Below are 20,710 nucleotides of genomic sequence, written 5' to 3'. Positions count from 1 at the left end.
CCCATCACCTGATGTGGTAATGTATATTTCTAAAATATATTGCCTATTCATCCCGTCTTCGCTGTGCATCCTCACTGTTGACTCGCCACTTGCTTTTTGTCACCTACCGCTGGGATTATTGAATAACAGGGGGCAGGCATTTTCTCCCTCAAATCTTCCACTGTTAACAGATCATCCTTCTGGAGGGATGTTCAGATCGTTGCACTCATCTTCTCAAAACACTTCCACAGCCTCCCACTTCCTGTCTAGTGAATCAGATGCAGACATCCTAGCCTGGAATACCATAGAGCGTTCTCCTTACCTTCTCTCCTCCCTTATATTCCAATACTCCCCTACAGAATACTTAAAATACTCAAACTTTATGTCAAACTATTTCATTCAAAGTCTTTTCTGCATGTCTGTTGGTAATCTCGTGCCTTCACGTCTTTGCTTAGGTTGTTCCTCTACCTCAAATGTTCTTCCTCCCAATTCTACCCATCAAAAATTAAATGCATGCATTCATTTCATGTCATTCATGAGATATTTTAAACCTTCTGTCTTAAAAGTTATCTTTTCTTCTTCAATGACCATAAATCTATATCTCTATTATGGCACTATCAATGATGGTGTTATTTAACACACCAGCACCATGCTGCACCCCTTATAGGTATGTGTGCATGTTACTTTATTTATAAAATGATGTATATTGTGCTGTGTTCCTTATCTGGCATGAATTGGTATTCTCGGTGATATTTCTAGTTCCCTAAAAAGCATTTTTTCCCTCTTCACGTTATTGAAGTTTTATGAGGTGAATTTATTCCATTACTCGGAGAGCTAGTTACAAATTAGAGAAATCTACAAAAGCAAAGGACAGATTCTCAGCATTCACTCAACAAAATTTAAACACACACTCACACTTGTTCTAAGATTTGTTCAGTGCTCGTTTGTAGCTGTATAAGAAAGGTACAAAAGAAACAGTTACACAAATACTAATTTATTTTAGCTGTGATGAATGCCAGTAATGAAATTGAATATAATGAAGACACCATGGCAACAACAGTTCCAGGAGCAAGATTAGATCAGACAGAGCTTGTTTTAGAAGAGGGAAAAAGACAATAAAGTTTTGAATGGAAAAGGGAAATGACCAAAGAGAGTAATATTTACACAACAAAATGTTTTTGAATGCCTGCAGAATACAGATGGATGTACAGTGTGATACAAAAAAAAAGGGGGAGGAGTCAAGAATAACTCTAAGATTTTATGTTCATAGACAAATAAACAAAATATGGTACATACATAAAATGGAATATTATTCCTTCTTAAAAAGGAAGGAAATCCTGTCATACACTACAACATGAAGCTTGCAGATGTCATGTTATGTGAAATAAGTCTGTCACAGAAAGGCAAATACTCTCTTATTCCACTTATGTGAGGTAAACACACAGAATCAAGAAAGTAAAATGGTGGCTACCAGGAGCTGGGGACAGAGAGAAAAGAGGCATCGTTTAATGGGTCTAGAGTTTCAGATTTGCAAGATGAAAAGTTCAAAAGATACTTTTTACAACAATGTAAACATACTTAATGATATTGATGTGTACATTGAAACAGTACACCTGTACCATCTTATAGTTAAATGGTATTTTGTGCTTTTTACCATGATAAAAAAAAAAAGTACCAAAGTCCTTGGTTTGGCGCATAAGGCCCAGTGCTACCTAGGTGATTTCCTTTCTTACTATTCTCTCCCTTGCATATTCCATAACAAACATACTGGCATCTTTATTATTCTCCAGATACACTTACTACACTCTTGCTGTAGGGTCTTTACACTGGTCATTCTGCCCTTCCCAGTGTTTTTGTAATTGTTTTTGTAATTAATTGTCTCTACTTCAAGTACTGGTCAAATGTTATCTCCTCAGAAAGTCGTTTCCTGTTGACCTAGTAGGCAATCTAAAGTCTCTTTCTTTCCCCTTACCCTGGTTGATTATTCTTTGTGGCATTTACTACCACCTGACATAGACATTTAGCTGTTTATTTGCTGTTTTCCTTACGAAAATGTAGGTATCATTACAATAAGGGTTTTGTCTCTTTATTTTGATTGTTGTAGACCCAAATTTGGTAGCAGTGTGCTTGGTATACCATAGACATTTATTTGATATTTGCTAAATAAATAAGTCAATGAAAGATAAGTCATTTCAACACCAAGAATAGAATAACTGAGCCTTATGATTTGAGATACTGTTCATTATTACAAATGTTCTGCATTCCACTGGTGTTTATACACTGCTATGAGACTCACCACCATATAATGCGGTACCCACCTAGCTTTGCTAACAAAAATACCTTTAAAATAAGTTGCCAAAAAACAGGAATGACCTGATATATAGGTAATGGATTATGTCTACTATAAGACATGATTTCAAATAATCTCATCTTTCTCTGATCCCAATCTCCACCACCCCTTCCAACAAAATACCCTGGAAAGGGATCAGTCCTTTAAAGATTGAAACAATATTCAACCTTGGGAAAGTTATTGATCTTAACTGACATTGACAAGGAGTATAAGAGAAGACCATGTTTGAAAATAGGTTTGAAAGAAAATATGACACTTGAACTTAAAGTAATAATAAAGAAGGGTTATTTGGGAACAAAAGACTTTTTTTTATTTACTGATTTCACAATTTCTAATAATTTCCCTTATACAGAAATTTACCCTCAGATCCTAATTTTATTCTTAATATTCTTCATGATTTAAAAATTGACATTAATATATGCATTATCACAATTCAAGAGTAGATATAATTCTAAACTGAGTGATTTTGGATATACTTTGCAGGAATATGTTTGGTTTTGCTTTTGGACTCAAGTAGGTTGAATTCACTTTGCAAACCTCTTTCATGTTCCCAGTTCTTAGCTCTAGACATAATACCCTCCACAGATGGTGGATGTCATTTGATCCTGCCCCTTTCTAGCAAACTCACATATGTCAGCAAATGAGCCTAAAACAACTCCAGGTTTCAAATGCAAAACATTCGTAAATTGCACTGATTCATAATCAGGACAACATAATAAACTACAATCTAGTCATTCTCAGTGGGCCTTATTCAGCAGAAAAAAAGCCATAGAATGGAAGCCAAGAGAGGATGTTGAGCTTGGCTCTTCTAGTACTAGGCTTTTGGAAATTCAATTACTTGCCTGTGAAAAGTACTGGAATGACAGGCTTGGAGAATAAAATCCCTCATCATTTCAGGACACAGAATAAAAGAACAGACTTGCTTGACCACAAAGGCCCACCAAGAAACTGAATTCCCAGGAACCTCCATTCTCCAACTTGAATGAAGCACTTTCACAGTGAACGAGTTCTGTCCCCCACCAGTCCATCACCCCACCAAAGCTGTCCTCTTTATTCATTTAATATCAACTACCACTCATATTGCAGTATCAATCAATTTGAGTTCTTATGATATAGGAGCAATTGTATTCAAAAGCAGAACACTTCTGTTTCTGTAGTTTTGTTTTTTTTAAGTATGAGACTATTTTTTTATTATAAACTAAGGGAAGTAAGGAAACCCAAAGTCCTATAACTCAGAACCAAGATGGTATTTTGAAGGAGTTAATATAACTCAGTTCTCAGTGGGGGTCTTATAAAAACAAAAAGTCTCTAATAGGAAAAGAACAGGAATAATGAAGAAGATTGATATAAATATTTATATGGAAATTATCGACATGTGAAGCATCGAACCAAATCAAATATTTAGAAAAAATGAAGGATTTGATATTGCCTATAGTCTTTATATATTTACGTGTGTGTGTGTGTGTGTGTGTGTGTGTGTGTGTGTATTTGCCTATTTTTATATTTTCAAAAAATCACTTTCTGCTGTTTCTGTACAAACAAATGGGTTAATCAGTTCTGCCAACTGTGCCCTTCTAAGAATTTAATTAGACAAGAACCAAGCTTAAAAAAAAAAAAGCCAACAACCTATCATACATATAGGTTCAATCTAACCAATGTGAACCACATCTAACCACAATTAGATGGTCTCAGGTTGATATTTCAAAAACTAAATAATAAAAAATTGTTACAGTCATAAATATTCTGAAAACCATAGTATAGAAAGGATAGAAAGCTGTGGGTGACCATCCTTCCACAAAAGGGGCTATGTACTTTATGAACCCAAATTTCCACGGCTGCTCAATCTCAGGACTTTGCTTGGTGAGACTATAAAAGATCAAGGCGTGTCTACATTTCAGTGCCATCTAACACCCTGCATTTCTGGCCTGTCCTCTGCATAGTCTCTCAATTGCTAGATGATTTTTCTTTTCCTCAAAGTTAAGTGTAGATGTATTGCAGCTCTGAACATTGCCATCAAAAAACTTTTCCTGAGTTCTAAAACAAAAGTTTCCCCTGAAAATCTTATCAGAAGGTTGATGTGTGAAGGACAAGAGAAGTGAATCTTTTCAGTGTAAAAATACAAAACTTTATTGTTTTCATTTCATTCCTTCCTATCCACACCATGTAAAAGTGTTTCTTTTTGTTAAATTTTTTAATGTTTATTTTATTTTTGAGAGAGAGAGAGAGAGCGCACAAGCAGGGGAGGGGCAGAAAGAGAGGGAGACACAGAGTCTAAAGCTGGCTCCAGGCTCTGAGCTGTCAGCACAGAGCCTGATGTGGGGCTCGAACTCATAAACCACAAGATCATGACCTGAGCCAGACGCCCAACTGACTGAACCACCCAGGTGCCCCTAAAAGTGTTTCTTTTTTATTTGGGATATATTCAAAATTATTCAAGTTTAACAAAAATGTGTTTATTACTTATAATATGGACTTTCTAATCACTGCTTGAGATAAAGAACTACAGTGAAATAAATAAATTATCTAAATAGTGTCAGTTTAAATTGATGAAATTAAGTAAATCTTCTTTGTGAGATTCTAATCATTTTATATTTTTGATGATTTATTTTTGCTCAGCCTTATTCTGGAGTGATTTTAGGCAGGTTACAAAGATGCAGGCAATCTAGAAAGATAAATTTTTATTAAAAAGAGAAATGTAATAAGGGGAAAATAAGAACAGACCAATAAAATGAATCCCAGAGTGATAGCCACAAATAATATAGGCAGTAAAATGCTATACGCTCATGGGAGATGGGCTGGAACACCGATCTGTGCCACTGTGCCCCATGGTTTCTAGCACGTATCAGGAACTTGGGAAACAGAATCATAGTATCCATAAGTTAAAAGCAGATCAGTTGATTAGGACAAGCACAGACACCCATTTCAATGAGAAAAAAAGAGAAATTACTCTCTGTGCCCTTATAAAGAGATATTGTGAGATTTATTTAACGAACACCTTTCATGCCATCCTTCAAATAAACATGGTGAGAGGTGTAATTGTACTATTTCCATATAACATACTTTTATGTGAGCTGATGACATTACAGCAAAACACAGTTCAGTAAAAACCATTTCACCCAGGGACTGTATATTACAGTCCACAGAGAATTCCCTCAGAGAGTCTAGCTTAATTCACAGATAGATTTTATTGCAAAGGGGATGCACAGGCAATAAGTATACTTTTCATGGCACTTTTTTTTTTCTTAGAACTTAACATATTTTATAACTAAGTCTTTCATTTCATTCTAGGCTATTTAAGCTTCACAAGTACAAAAACAACCTTGTATCCCCAGCTCCTAGCAAAGCATGTGACACACAGTAGGCATGCAAACACTTGCTCAATGTTGAATGAATGCTTGATTTTCAGGAATTTCTATAAATATTGTTCCTCTCAAGCATTTCAGGATTTTCTCCCTGTCAAGCACCTGGAGGTCAGGCAATGTATGTGACGATCCTTGTGGAGATACACAATTAAGGCAATCAGTTGGGCTCACTTGAGCTTCTTTCCAATCAAGCTAGTAATTGTAGGTACAGTGCCTGAAATTAGATAATTCTGGACTTACATAGCAACAAATTATCATCTTTCATTAAAACTGTATGCTACTAGGCCAGCACAAGTATGGTTATTAAACTTAATCACACTGGGGAATGCTGGGAGCAAGTGTAAAAGATGGATCTCAGAGTTATCCCACTCAGGAGGAGAGGGAACTAGGCTATTTATACACCGACTTCCATCAGTCACTAGTTGAGGGCTATCCCCAGAAGGGTGTTAGTCCCTTGGCATTTTTGGTCTGTCCTATTTGAGGGAAGAGCAGGATCTGGCAGCCAGCGAAATTTCTGTGAACTGGTAAGGCTGATTGCAATAGAGGCACTACAGTATCTGCTACAATAACATGCATTTAAGGAGACTTGGTGTATGTTGAAAAAAAAAAAAAGAAAGAAAGAAAATAGAGAAAGAATGTTTAGGTAGAATTTGATGACTTTATCAAAAATATTTTATTGTTAGAGTTTTTTCAACCATCAGGAAGAAACCTAAAAAGAAGAGAAAGAAACAACTGTAGATTTTCTTTATTATTCATTCATCCATTCTCTTTTGTCCTCCTTCCTACCTTTGTAGGATCATATAGTACAGATTCACAGACTCACATTGGTGAGCTTGAGACCTCCAAGCAGAAGGCTTTTCTATCAACTGAACGTGACAGTTCTATCACCTGAACGACAGCGATTTTACTCATTTGCCAATCAATTTCTTTATTATTATTAAATCACAGTATCTTTACTCTTTCCTATTAGAAATTTTCAGTGATTTACCTTGGCAACAAGCCACAAGCTGGAACAAGCCACACAACTTGCGCTTTGAAGCATAATGTGCATTTTCTTAAATCCTGAAATAGTCCCAATCAATTAAGGTCAGAGTAATGCTTACCAAGCAGCTTGGAAAAGCAAGGACATTCAACCTTCCCTTTAATGGTCACAGAAGTCACATGTGAAAAACAAAATATGTTTCATGGTTAAGCAGGCACTCTTTCCTGGAAGTGAGTCAATAATAGTAGGGGCAGCTTATCTACATACACAATTAGTAAAACTTGAGTTACAGAATATTAAAGCTGAAGGCCAAGTCAATAACTTGAAAAATAAGTGGAAAATAAGGGCAAAATGGAAATTCAGGCTTTAAAAAGCTGTTTCTAAGTTAAGCACATTGGATATACATTCAAATCATACATTCAAAGTGAGTGTGGGTGGAAGAAAGCTGGTCAGCTCTCCGAAGTTTAAAAAATGACACATGAAAAGAAAATTGTATCAGTTAAGATTACATTTGTTTATAACACACATAAATATGGAGGCTCAAGTGAAATAGATTGTTATTTTTCTTTCTCATTTAAAAGAGGTCCAGAGGTGGGCAGGTTGGGGCCTCTGTGGCAGTTCCATATTGTTATCAGGAAATCTGATGCCTGGTTTTTTCTATTTCAGTGTTTTAACATATGTCTGCTATACCCAAGATGTTCTCATGTTTCAAAGTAACTGCTGGAGCTCCAGCGATCATTTTGATGCAGGCTAGATGCAATGCAAAAGTAAAGTAAAAAAATGCTCTCCAAAATAATTTGAATCCATAAACAGCCTTCCTAGAATATCACACACTTCAGTGTGTTTCTACTGTGGTCAACATCACTTATCACATGACCACAGCTACAAAGGGAATCTGGAAATCTCATTCTTTGTCTGTTTGCTTATGCCAGGTGACAATGACCAGGATGGCACTGTGACCAGGATTTATATGTAAACCAGACTTGCTTCATTTAGAAACACTGTTTGGAACTGATAGATAGAGGAGGCAGTTAGTTAGACATTAGCTGGAGGCAAGGGCAATGATAAATAGGTTACATATTAGAAGCCTGGGGGCACAACATCCTGACTTTGTCCTGAGGCTTTCCATTACCCCTCAACATCCTAGCCTAGTGGCTTCCAAGACCCTGGGGCTAACATACCAAGAACCACAGGTATAGAACATGAGCTCTCCTCTTTCACCTAAGCTCCAGCATAACCCCCAGACTCGTAGTAATGCATGTGCATTGCGGTTTTGTGTCCTGCCCCGCCATCATGGGGGAAGGCTGCCATGATGGTTCTGATACAAACCTTGTAGGGTCAAAAACTCTCTCTCCTGACCAGTGGGAGGAGTCCCCCCAACTGGTTGGGAACAGACTCCATTAGAGATCAACGCATCCATGACCCAAGACCTTGCTTACATAAAAAGAAATGACCCTGTAGCCTCAGGGAAGTTGCTACCTCTGGGCCTGCCCACCCTCCCATCTTGAGAGTGTACTGTCCTTAATAAACTGCTTTCTGCTTGCTATTTTCCTTTCTTTATTCCAGCATGGGTCATCAGGTAAATCTTTCATGGGGAATCCAAGAACTGAGACCTCCATTCACATGATGCACACTCTGCTACTGGTAATAGGGCCTTATTTTCCATGATTTGCTTTTCTTATTTTCCACTTGTATTTCAAGTTATTGATTTGACTTTTGGTTTTAATGTCCTATTATTACTCAAAGTTCTGTTATTGTCCTAGAACGGAGAAAATGATTCTTGTTTGTTCTAGGCTATTAGATACTATTGTCTTTGTAGTGAAATAGGTGTAAGACCACCAAAAAGAGAGAACTTGAGTGTGGTTCTTAGCTTAGAACTAGGCACAGAAAAAGAGATGGGTTGGATGGTGTCATTCCTTAAAAATTTTGAGTAGCCAGGGAGCCTGGGTGGCTCAGTCGGTTAAACATTAGACTTCGGCTCAGGTCATGATAGCGTGGTTTGTGAATTCAAACCCTGTGCTGGGCTCTGTGCTGACAGCTCAGAGCCTGAAGCCTGCTTTGGATTCTGTGTCTCCCTCTCTCTCTGCCCCTCCCCCACTCACACTCTCTTTCTCTCTCAAAAATAAACATAAAAAAATTTAAAAAAATTTTTGACCAGCCAATAAATAGTCATTCTCCTTCATCTATACTCATGACACCAGAAAGTGCATCCAGTTTAGTGCTATGTTTTAATACCCAGTGTTTGAGGTGTGCTGAATCTATGCCAAGTTCTTTGCTAAATGATAAATTTACCCCTTGAAACAACCAAGGTGCATAGGTACTACTTTATCCATTTTACAGATGAGGGAGCAAATAAAGTGAGAAAGACACAGAGTTAAAAAGTGCTAAAATTGTAATTTGAGCCAGACATTTAGACCCTAGAGTCTCATTCTTCACCACTATGCCATATTGTTTCCTTTTTTATATCTTGAACAGAGACAGGATTAGGGTAGAGTGGGTGAGATATATGCCCTGGGCACAAACTCAGTGGGGTGTCAAAACACTCAACAGTCAAAATAAATAATATTTTGATGAAATATTTTAAAAAATAAATGCAAAAATGTTGAAATAAATAAAATATCAAAGTTTTAAATAAAGGCATAAATGTTTGAGTCAAGAAAATACCTATGACTTTTGACTGTATGAGAGAAGAAAAAAAAATGTCTCTTTGACAAGAGAAAAATTGGTCCCATTGTTAAAAATTTGCACATCACCTCAATGAGTGTTTCTCAATAGGCATCCCTATTGGGATTTGGGGCTAGGAAATTCTTTTAAGGAAAGGGCTTTTCTGTGCATTATAGGACATTTAGCAACAGCACTGGACTTTACTCACTGGAAGCCAAAAGCAATTCCTTCCGTTGTGCCAACCAAAAATGTTTCTAGACATTGCCAAATTTTCCATAGGGGATGATGTAACTTGTTTAATAACCACTCATCTACGTACATCTGGTTTATTTCTTAATTGTTAAAAATAATTTTAAGTCTCTTTAAAACTGCACATTTTTTTCATAACTCATTCATCCGAGAAATGTGGTAAATAGCGATATAGTGATAGGTTTGTTTTGTACACACACAGTAAGCCAATGTGATGAATTCATCCTTTGCCCATTGTAATTTAAAAAGTCCTCTGCAGCTTGATTATTTGCTATTTGAAGAGGAGAAGTGAGCTCAGGTGAGTTGAAGCTGAATTTTTCATTATGTTATTATTCCAACATTGGATAGCAATTAACTTTTACATCTTTCTTACCTCAAACATCCTTGTAATTCATAGCTAACATCCCAAGCCCTCATTAAATAGACAAGCAAATCAGATATTTTTAAAAAAATGGAGCAGGAGGAAAATCAGAAGAAGGGAGGACATGGCGAGGGAGAATAAGTGGTCTGAAGGGGTCTGGGGTAGTACACAGATGCACATAATCATTTCTGCTGATACAAAGGTTTTGGAGTTTCACTGATCTTGCTTTGAATCCAGACTCCTCCTTTTCTTAACTGTGTGATGTTAGCTCAATTACTAATTTCTCTCTCTGTAAAGTGTGCTCGGTAATTCAAGCCTATCATGGGTTCTATGGAGACTGAGATAAAAGTGTCTAGAATGGTGTCAGATACAGATCAGCAATACATGTTAGTTTCCATTATCCCTTCCTGTTTATGTTCAGGTGATTTTTCCCCTCATTGGGTTTATAAGAAATTTTCATATGCTCCTGAAGCATAGTGATATGATGTAGGACAACATACTTTCTATGCAAAATCTCAATGCAACAAAACAATGTGTGTGGCCCAGGAAGCTGGTCTCATTTCTGCTTGCTTGATCCTTATGCTACTCTATAACCCATTTACACCTAACTAGGAAAACTGTCCTGCTTTCTAGACCTTTGAGATAAACAGAGTACCAAAAAAATCATGTAAGGCTTCCAGAAATTGGAGGCAGGGGCAAGAGGTGAGGAGAGGAAGCTGCCTCAATATTAGTATCCTTGTTAAACAAAAACAAAAACAAAAAACTACCCCTAGTTTAGATAACTGATCCTTGGTTTGTATTTTGGATTCTTTCACCATCTAAATATTAAAATGTTAAGTAAATATTCTTTATAGAAATATCTCTATCTCTACATTGTGATGTTTTCCATGATGAATTTCTCAATGGTCCTTTTTTTTTTCCCCTTTCTCGTTCTGAGATTTCATTGAGTTAAATCTACTCTGAAGTGTTCCTCAGAGACTCTCAATGAGAAAATATCCTTTCGGTTTAGAGTCTATCCTTTTGCAGTTCATGTTTACATACTTTTCATTTAATGTTGAATAATTAAATGTAAGTTAAAGTCATTCAAAATGTCTACCACTATCCTTCTATTCATAAATTTTCATAACTTGATGTCAGCTTTTCTTTTCCAATTAAAGATAGTGCAATTGAAAATTTTTTCTTTCATGATTCACTTTTTAAAGATAAAATATAAAATGCTTAAAATTACACTGTTCCCATCAATAAGAAGACCTCACAAGGTTGGCTAAAACATCAAGGAATTGAAATAAAGCCATCTTTTCACAACATTCCATATCCTTTTAAATAACCTGTCAAAGTCCTTCTAGTGAACTCAAATTACTTACAAACACTGAATTTTTTAAAGTACATTTATCTAAGGAGGCCATAAATAGCAAGTTCAATTTTCTTGAATAGTCAATGCATTTGATGAGTCTGCAAAGTGTAGACAAGCTATTTTGCTTGGGTTACACTGCACAAGAGAAAGAGACCATAACCTGCATCCTTAGAAAACTACTCCCCCTAGCACAATCAGAGGACTTTTATTATTGGAAAGCAGAAAGAACCTTGTCCTAGAACCTAAGATAAGTAAAACATGACTTGATAATAAAAGAGAAGTATTCTACACTGTCTGGTACAGGTTAGGCAATCAGAGAAGCAGATTCTAAGCTGGGGATTAGCAGGGGGAGAATTACTCGGGAACGCTCCTGAGATCAGCACCTGCAGAAGGGAAAGAAGGGAAGAAAGCCAGAATTTGGCAGGAGAACATGTTGCGTTGTGATGCAGTCCCAAGGGAGGCTTCACCAGCCATATGGGGAGTTTTGAACCAAGGCTGACCCTTTACGTTTTTAAGAATTCAGGTCAGGAGGCTGAGCCTTCACATTTCCATGTCAAGGGGGCATGACTTTGGGCAGAGTGGCTCTTCTCAATGAGGCAATTCTGAAGAAGGCTGATTACTGAGATCCGGATGCTGGTGGCACTCACGGCAGCTAGAGGTCTGGGTGACACATCACAGCATCTACCATTACTATACATTTTTTCTTTATGTTTCTGCCAAAGCCGCTTTTAAAAAATGCCATTAAGTAAGCCCTTAAAAACCATCATTACTATCTCCACAGAAGAAATAAAATAGGCTACTCAAAAAACAAAGCTGTGGAGTGTAAGGTGCCTGGGTAATTCGGTCAGTTAAGCGGCCAACTCTTGACGCTGGCTCAGGTCATGATCTCATGGTTCATGAGTTGGAGCTCCACATGGGGTTCCTCGCTGACAGTGTGGAGCCTACTTGGGATCTCATTCTCTCCTCTCTCTCTGCGCCTCCCTTCCTCATGTTTTCCTCTCTCTCTCTTTCTCTCTCTCTCTCAAAATAAATTTAAAAAACAAAAGAAAGAAAGAAAGAAAGAAAGAAAGAAAGAGAGAGAGAAAGAAAGAAAGAAAAGAGAGAAACAAAGCTGCAAGCATAGAATTGTATTTTTGAAGGTATCAATGTCTATAGATATTCCCCAGGCAAAACATTTGAGAGATGGAGACACTGAGGTATCGGGCAGGAAAGGGTATTTTCCTAGGTCACAGCATTGGTTAATGTCAAGTCTCTAAGCTCCACCATTCTTTACCCTATAATATTCTGCACATAGTGCTTCCCTCTTGCTCTCTACCAAATCTGTTTCCTAGCAATCCTAGATAAAAATAATCTATAAAATTTGGGGGAAAATAACCAACATATATTCAAAAACCATGAAAGAAAGAGTGGAGGACAGGTGGTCACATTTTCATGGTCAAACCCTAATGACTTTTCTAAGAATATTGTGATTACATCCATTCTTTTCATCTTGCTAAATGAAGAGAGATGTGTGGTACTGGGCAATGGGAAGTAACTTCTCTCGGTTGCCCTGAGGTGTCAGAGTCAGGGAAAATGCTAGTATGACATTTATCAAGTTTTGTGAATTGCCTCAATTTCAAGAGATCTGTGTGGCATGCTACATCAGCATTTAACTGGATTATTAGACATGGAAGAGAACAGTGAAGTTGGACACACTTATTTCCTTTGGGTTTAAGCCCCCTATAATTTCTACATCAGGAGTTTTTTTCCTGGTGTTGTATAACTGGATTACCCAGGACACCCAAGGGTTTCTACCAAATAATACATTTTAAGATCTCTTCCAGCCTAATTAGTCAATCTAGTTCTCCCATTACATCTGGACTTGGTCTCTGAAATAAAAAACACTCCAGAAGAGATGGAGGTATGATAATTGTGGCTAGTCCAACCTTCTTACCATAGAGAAACCAAAAATTAAAAATAACTGCAGATCCCCCTGAAAGAATAAAATGGAATCAACAGTATATTCACCACTGGCTTCCGTAAAAGTTTCAGGATGATCCAGTAGAAAAGGAAGAATGATCATGGGTTTGCCTTCCTGCTGCCTGGATTGTGATTCTATCAGCTATATTGAACTCACCTGCCCACATCTCCACCGTGGAATCAAGTAACAATGTAAGTTGAAAACCAAAAGGTTGGCAATGTTACCCCTGCTGGATAATGCAATAGTCCCCATGCTTTTCCATACATATGTATGCTGTCAGAAATGGTAGTGTTGGGCCTGAAAGTGGTTGCTACAGAAAAGACTGACTAGCCAAATTGGAGCCAGGATTCATTCACAGCAGACAGCCTGGCCAGTTATTCAGAGCTGTCAGAGAAGATATGTGATGTGTGAGTCTCTCATTTCTGTTTCACACTTAGAAGTTTGAGTGCCACAGGCCTGTGGCACTGTTTAGCTTTTAAAACAATTTAGTCATGTACAGATTCTGAATCCTTTTGCCCAATACAACCTAAATATAGTGTGAAAAATATGAATTAAAGGTGATACCCAGTCGAAACTCATTTAAAAGGGAGATCCATGGTTAATTCTAAGGCAGGAGCCATCCTACGTAAAGAAATGGGTCAATCAGATTTTTTAAATTGAATGATGAGGTAATTTTTATGCTCCCATCCTAGGTCGAAGGCCAACAGGCAAGATGCCCAACCAGTGTGCTAAGGTTGGCAAGCTGTGCACATAGAAATTGCTTAAATTTTAGCTCCACAGATTCAGTCACTTGTACTCATTTAATTATAGGGTCTTCCTTCGCGGGTGGTAGTTTCATACGCAGCACATTTCATGACTTCTATTTCTATTTAGTGAGGCTCGTTTCTGGAGGTAAGGGAGAAGTTCAAGTCAAGTGAATCTATTTACCCCCGGAGACTCTTTCCACAGGCCAGACTCATGTGGGCCACAGATTCTTGAGTTTCATCACATCAGTTCAGCAGAAATGCTGGCTAATTAAATTTTAGAACAAAGGTGGAAAAGGTGAGTCTCCAACTAATCTGCAAGACATCCCAGCCATCTCTCTAGCAGCTATGTTAGGGGAAAATGTAGTCAATTTACACTCCTACAATCCTTAAGTCAACCTGTTTGAGATAATTAAAACGTGAGTGGAAGGAGACAAGCATTTTAATACTGACATCTTGATTCCTGCGAATCCTGAGATTCACTTAAGCCTAACATCCCATCTCTGATTTGAGGCAGTCTGTTGCTGCAAAAATAGAGCAGAATATTGAGATCTTGACTTCTCTGCAATAGCGCAGCAGCAAATACCCATCTCTACCTCAGTACTTCATAAGGTTAAAATATAAACATTAGGATGATTTTAGAATTGTAAAATAAGCACAATCTAGATTTTAGGGGTTTTTCCCCCTAATTCTGTCCCCAAACTCTCATTAATCTGGGAAACTTGATTTTTATCCATAAATGAAGAGGAAGGATCTTATGACAACCAGGACTTCTGACTTCTAACATGCAACAATTCTCCATTTGTATCTACAAATGTAACAATCATGAAATGAGACAAAGTCTTGCATCTTGACAACATCAGCTTTTTAATCTATGTTCTTCCCTCTTCCCTGTTTGCCACCAACTAAGTCCAAGTCTCCAACATCTCTTGGTTAAATTACTGCAATGAATTTCTAACTTTTCCGAGCATGTTTATGATTCTAGCTCTACCTTGCCCTCGACTCCTGAAGGGTCCTTTTACCTATCAGACTGGAATCCTGTCAGTCTTAGGTTTCAAGTTCAAAACATGACCTAAGAGATAGCATCATCAGGACCCTAACAGAGATTTGTCCCATTTTCACCGCATTCCTACATTCACCACATGCACATATACAGGTCTTCTCTCCCACCTCAGGTCAGGGCCTTCCCACACTCACCACCAAACTGCCTCATCAACATGCTCACTCTATGTCTTATCTCATCCTTCATCTCTCACCTTAAATGCCACTGCTTCAAAGGGGGGCATTTCTTTTATTTCTTTATTTCTTTATTTATTTAATTTTAGAATGTGCACATATTATGGGGGAGGGGCAAAGAGAGACGGAGAGAGAGAATCCCAAGCAGGCTCCCCACTGTCAGCACAGAGCCTGACACGAGGCTCAATCTCATGAACTATGAGATCATGACTTGAGTACAGCCCCAAGAGTGGGACTCCTAACCAACTGAGTCACCCAGGCACCCCCAAGGGTGGGTCAGAAATTCCCAGTTAGATCAGTTCTAATATATTCTGTCTCAGTATCCTACATTTTGATTTACAACATTCAGCCCAATACTAATGGATTGGGTGGGATTATTTGTTATGTTTATGTCTTCCTCAAGGAGTTGCTTGTTTTGATAACTTCTATGTAGCCTGGGTCCGGCATACTGTCTAGAACAAAGGATGTGTCTGAAGAACAGCTATGGAGGTGAAATATCTCTAATAAAATGTTTAATTTCACTGACACAATCCAATCTTGGTAGCCTCTTTCTTATCCCTCTTATTTTTCAAATTTTATATAGTGTCCATGGATTAAAGAAAAATGCACATGGTATTACCTGTCATGCACTACGACTAAACTGCTAACTAAGCTAGAGTTGTTGCATTTGAAAATGCCCTGTTCCAAATATTCCCAATATACATTACTCAGCATATACATAGGAGCCGTGTCTGATACACAGCTATTCCAAAGTATCCCCACTTAATTAGCATCTACACATGGTATGGCTTCAGTCAACCACTACTGGAAAACAGGAAACAGAAATATAATTTCTGGCAATCAAACTTACTCATATAGGTCACTAAGAATTGGTCTTGACAGAGTCACCACGAACTAACACCTTAGTACAAAATAAGGCAAGATATGCTTCTTAAATAAATAAACAAAAACACAAAAATGAGGCTATAGTGAAGGTTTATATAAAGATCTACAAAGGATCTTTATGGATTTACAAAAACAAATTTCTTTACAGATATCAAGTAATACAAAGCAAATTGTGTCCCCTTTAAATCTGAAATAAATACAAGAAAACATATGTATTTTTAATTTATTTCCCACTCAAACACATCATGGGATACCTCATTCGGTGGCACAGAGACTTGTTCATGCAAAGACTTACTCATCTGTAGGATCTAAAAGGGTCATCCTATAGTTTATCACTATCATTGCACAGTTTGAAGTGAAAGCAAGAAGAGGAAGTTAAAAAAATTCAATTTTAATTCTCCTCCTCTTCCTTTTTCTTTTTTCTTTTTTACCTTATCTTCAATAAGAAAGAGAAATGGGGTAAATTCGGTTGGTAGTATGAACAATGGGAAGAGAGTGGAGAAAAGGAGGCAAGTGCTATAGGTGAAAGCAGAGGGAAGAAGCAAGAGAGATTAAGATTACATTTTTTTCATGTGGACCATATATTCATAGGGTATGAATCATAGGATGTGATCATATCATAGGATATGAATATATGGTCCTATAAGAATAGAGGCTGTCCTGCTGACCCAGCAGATCCTCACTTGGTGGGGGCACTACATACACAAAGCGCTTCACAGTGAGGACTGCTGTGCAGCCATGCACATCAGCTTAGCTTATGGTTCAATATGACCAACTTTTAAGTAAATAGAGAGTGGAGCCAAAATCAATCTATGGTTTCTGTCTGTTGGCAATGCCAAACCTGGATAGAATTCTGTTTATTGAAAAATTTAAGGAGAAACAGAGAAAATAAAATATGGCCTATAAAAAATTCCTGCAGTAAAAAAGGAAAGAAAATCCATACTTTAGAATCAGAATCAGTGTAACTACATTATTTAGAAAAAAAAGCTTCCAATTAGATGTGATCTATCTATCTATCTATCTATCTATCTATTGGAATATTATTGAGCCATAAAAAAGAATGAGATCTTGCCATTTGCAACAATATGGATGGATATTGAGAGTGTAATGATAAGTGAAATCAATCAGACAGAGAAAGACAAATACTATATGATTTCGGTCATATGTAGAATGTAAGAAACAAAACAAATGAACAAAGCCAAAAAAGAGACAAACAAAAAACAGACTCGTAAATACAAAGAACAAATTGGTGGTTGCCAGAGGAGAGATGTAGGAGAGGATGGTGAAATAGATGAAGGGGACTAAGAGTACACTTATCATGATGAGCACTGAGTGATGTATAGAATTGTTTAATCACTATACTGTACACATGAAACTAGCCAAATGTATGTTAAGTATACTTCAATAAAAATGTAAATAAAGAGGCACATTAGGCAAAAAACAAAGGAAAAAAGAAAAAGTTTCAAATAAATAACTGTATTGTTTAGGAGAAAAAAGCTGTAGAGTTTGACATCCACATTAGAAAGCAAGAAGACATAACGTCTTCAGTGCAAAGTGAATAAAAAGTTATATGGAAATAATAAGCCTAGTTGAAAATAGAGGACTTGAAGGGAGAAGAGTGAGAAACAGAAGAGTCAAAAGGAAACTAATAATATCAAACTAAATTTAAATTTGCAATGGCATTAAGAAAAACCAAATAGATACATCGGAGGAACAACTTGAAAAGCTCTTATTAGAGGAAATAAAAAGGGAAGACAAAGGAAAAGGTGGGAAAAGGTCAGGCTTCTGAGGAGGGTTGAGAAGAGTGAGGAATGTGACCATTTGGAATGGAAAAAATATCAAAAGACACAGCTGAAGAAAAAATATCTCCACTGGAAAAAATTAAGGACATCTAGAACAGAATCATAATGTTCTGGGTGAAATTAGTAAAAAGAGATGATACCTTACTAGGGCAAAAAAAAAAAAAAAAAAAAAAAAAGTAAAAAAAAAATCCTACAAGTTCCAGGCAGACAGTTTCCTTACAGAAACCAAACCTCAGATTTCTCCCTATTCTAAAGGGGAGCATGGAGATGTAGCTGTCTATGATCCTTTGAGAAAATGAGATGGACTAGAGGAAATACTTGTGCGCCCAAGTCATCTTTAATTAGTAAAAGAAACAGAAATGAGTTCTCAAGTACATAAAAACTCAAAAAAACATCATCACAAACCTTTGCTTGAAACCAAAGATTTAATATCCACTCTAGATGACTTAGAGATGAGACAAATTTAAGAATTAAAAGATACAGAAAGTTTTAGAATTATTAAGAACTATTATTAATATTACCATTACAATTAAGAATAACAGCAGTTAACATTTATTGGGTGCTCAGCTTGTACCCAGTACTAGATGTGAATTATCTCATCTTTACTAATACCTTTGACACAAACACTTGTATCTGTCTATTTACGGTAAATACAACTGCAGCAGAACAATCCCCAAGATTGCTACAGTTTATAAATGTCTTGCTTGAAATTAAGCTCACAATTGTCATGATGACGCTAAACCATTTCCTTACATTGTCTGAATAGTAACATCAGGTTCAGATTACTTAATTGTAGCCTGATGTCAAAATTTGGTTCAGCTCTTTCTTTCCTATTTTTGCTTCTTTGCTAGTTCCCAATAAAGTATTTTCCCTTGTAGTCACTGTGTGCATAATTCATATGATGCCTATGGCCGCATACAACCTCTTTAAACAGTAAAGAAGTTACTGTTCTTTTCCAGAACTAATTAGTCACGGCTAACCTGTATATAGATAGCATTTACCAAGTGATAGGCACTCCTCTGAGCAATTCACACATATAAATTCATCTAGCCCCATTTTATCAATGTGAACACAAAACCTAGAGAGTAAATAACTTTTCCAAGGTCACTTATCTTCTAAGTCACAGAACATGGATTTTATATTAAACCCTACAAACTACTGCTTTCATTAAAATATTTGGGACACTAAGAGGACTCTTCTTCACAAAATCATAATTGTGTAGAAAATTATCAAAGTACTTGAGAAATTCTTTTTCATATTTTTAAATCTTACATTGAATAAATTTCATTGTTTTGTTCATTGAGAAAAACTAATAAATCAACCTAATTGTAGCAACATCCTCTCTCAGCAAACCCCAATATATATCTTCTTCCATCAAAAATATCCCCCTGATAACTATCCTTCACAATCAGAATATAAAAATGATGTCAATATGCATAGGAAAAAGGAGTTTAGAAAACACATTAAAATGTTAAGATCTTATATCTGTTCATGGAATCTGGATGTTTTCTTCTTTATCCTTCCCATATTTTCCAAGTTTTATAGGTTTCCCTCTAAATTATTATAAACATATGCACGTAATATGTAAGCACAGCTAGGTAAAAAAAAGGATGCATAGAAATGCTGAAAATAAAGAGAACAGTGTTATGAGTGTTTATTCCTGGATGGTGAGGCTAGGGATGGATTTTTCTCCTATTATTGTTTTTTTGAATGGTTCAAATTGTTCATGATCAGAATGCCTTATTTTGCTGATAGGAAATCATTATTTTTAATAAAAAGAATTACAGCATATCATCACAAAAATTTACGCATGGCAGGTCATTCTCGGTAGAACAGACCTCACATACGTCAGACACGTTCAGACTCTGCTAAAGCTCTTCTGTGTCTCACGGGCAGCCTTTGGGTTTGCTTCCACTTTTCTGTGGTTTGCTCAGACTGTAAACATCATTTACAATGACAAAACTTGTAGTACACTAGCCCACATTCGAAAATTCTCAAAGGTTTTCAAATCCTAAATGTGCCATATTTTCACTGAAGCCTATACAGATAATCTTTCTCACATATGATCTTAATATTTTTGACAAAGGAAATAATTTATCAAATACTGGATATTACATATTCATTTGTGTATTGAAAACACTTATTTAAATATTAAAATTACCTAGAGTAAAGCAGTTGAGGTGCAATCTATTAATTCTGAGTAGTTTACTCAAACAACAGTGACAGATAAATATAGCTTCATTGAGTTTTTAAGATTAAAATTTTTTAACAAATATTTGTTATGATTTCTAGGTATCAAGCACAGAGCTAATGGAAGAGGACATCTTATTTGCCAGAATTCTATTAAGTGAAGAAAATAGCCTCATTCCTCTTTAATATTAATGAATATGAATGAAGAAGTATACACAATCTAAATAATTCTAAATGCTAATATGCTATTTATTAAGGAAATTCTAGAAAGAGTATTTAAAAATTTGTGTTAAATTGAATATCAGGCATACCTTTAATCATGCACTAGTAAACATGGGTTTCTCCTTTATCTTATCTTACAATCATCACTCATTAGCTCAGAAGTAATATCTCAGGGCATATTCTCCATAACCCAAAATTTAGTGATCAGTTTGGCATTAGACAGAAATATTGAGATGAGGAATCATCTAAAGTTAGTTTCAAAAGACAAATTCAAGTATGGTCACCATTAGTACTCAAACAATTGGCATGAGCTTGCCTTCCATATTGTGAGTGATTTCACACATTACATAGGGTCTGTGGATGAGGGAATC

The 20,710-nt window shown here is 36.5% G+C and overlaps 1 long non-coding RNA gene across 1 annotated transcript in view; it reads left to right on the top strand.

The window, feature by feature from the left end:
* The window catches only part of LOC122236614, a 50,630-nt gene extending 30,345 nt beyond the window's left edge, over window positions 1–20,285 (top strand). The window contains exons 2-3 of the long non-coding RNA XR_006214704.1: window positions 13,327–13,452; window positions 20,220–20,285. This is a non-coding gene — a long non-coding RNA (uncharacterized LOC122236614). The remainder of the gene's footprint in view (window positions 1–13,326; window positions 13,453–20,219) is intronic.
* The last annotated feature ends 425 nt before the right edge of the window (window positions 20,286–20,710 follow it).

This window comes from Panthera tigris, chromosome A1 (genome assembly GCF_018350195.1).
Source record: "Panthera tigris isolate Pti1 chromosome A1, P.tigris_Pti1_mat1.1, whole genome shotgun sequence".
Classification (NCBI taxonomy): Eukaryota; Metazoa; Chordata; class Mammalia; order Carnivora; family Felidae; genus Panthera; species Panthera tigris.
Note: the sequence above shows the minus strand (reverse complement) of the source record. Positions and strands in the feature narration are given on the sequence as shown.